Source organism: Pygoscelis adeliae, unplaced genomic scaffold, assembly GCF_000699105.1.
Source record: "Pygoscelis adeliae isolate BGI_AS28 unplaced genomic scaffold, ASM69910v1 Scaffold45, whole genome shotgun sequence".
In the NCBI taxonomy this organism is placed as follows: Eukaryota; Metazoa; Chordata; class Aves; order Sphenisciformes; family Spheniscidae; genus Pygoscelis; species Pygoscelis adeliae.
The window spans coordinates 8679641-8680762 of NW_008825114.1; the positions used below are offsets into that span (position 1 = coordinate 8679641).

Here is a 1122-nt window from a genome sequence, read left to right on the forward strand (position 1 = left end):
TGCTTACTAGAAGATAAGTAAGAGGATGTGGAATAGTGAAATCAGGGAGATGGCACAATACTTTTAATTCCATATAAGCCCTCTTTTTAGGAAGACAATATGGTGGCTTAAAGGAACTAGAAGAATATTACATTTCACAGAAGTGATTTCTGCCTGAATTACATCTGCTCTGAGCAACGTTATTAACAGTGATGCTGCATGCAGAGCAAAACATGAGGGGCCTCTCTCATGACTTTACTGTCCTGTTGCGCCTTATCAGTATGTGAGTATTAAGGCAATTGAAAAGGATTCATGGTGCCTCAGAAGCCTGGAATGTATCTTTCTATTGCAATGCACATTTTAGTCAAGATACGCCATGTAGCTGCTTCTTAGTCTCAGTTCCTCTCCTTAGCTCTCCATAAAAAAAAATGTTTAGCACCATGCCAGACCATGGGAAAACACATTCAAGACACAACCATATACATTTTCCTGTTGTGTCTATTTCAAGACATCTTGTCTATTTCAAGACATGGGTTCATGAAAGGCAGGTCCTGCTTGACCAACCTGATCTCCTTCTACGACCAGGTGACCCGCCTAGTGGATGAGGGAAAGGCTGTGGATGTGGTCTACCTGGACTTCAGTAAGGCCTTTGACACCGTCTCCCACAGCATTCTCCTAGAGAAGCTGGCGGCTCACGGCTTAGACAGGTGTACTCTGCGCTGGGTCAAAAACTGGCTGGACGGCCGGGCCCAGAGAGTTGTGGTGAATGGAGTTCAATCCAGCTGGCGGCCGGTCACGAGCGGTGTTCCCCAGGGCTCAGTATTGGGGCCAGTTCTGTTTAATATCTTTATCAATGATCTGGATGAGGGGATCGAGTGCACCCTCAGTAAGTTTGCAGACGACACCAAGTTGGGCGGCAGTGTTGATCTGCTCGAGGGTAGGAAGGCTCTGCAGAGGGACCTGGACAGGCTGGATCGATGGGCCCAGGCCAACTGTATGAGCTTCAACAAGGCCAAGTGCCGGGTCCTGCACTTTGGCCACAACAACCCCATGCAGCGCTACAGGCTTGGGGAAGAGTGGCTGGAAAGCTGCCTGGCGGAAAAGGACCTGGGGGTGTTGGTCGACAGCCAGCTGAACATGAGC

General features: G+C 48.8%; 1 protein-coding gene across 1 annotated transcript in view; it reads right to left on the bottom strand.

Moving 5' to 3' along the window:
- Positions 1-1122, bottom strand: part of TMC1 (transmembrane channel-like 1) — a 101028-nt gene that overhangs the window by 31765 nt on the left and 68141 nt on the right. The gene's annotated exons all lie outside the window — the stretch shown is intronic.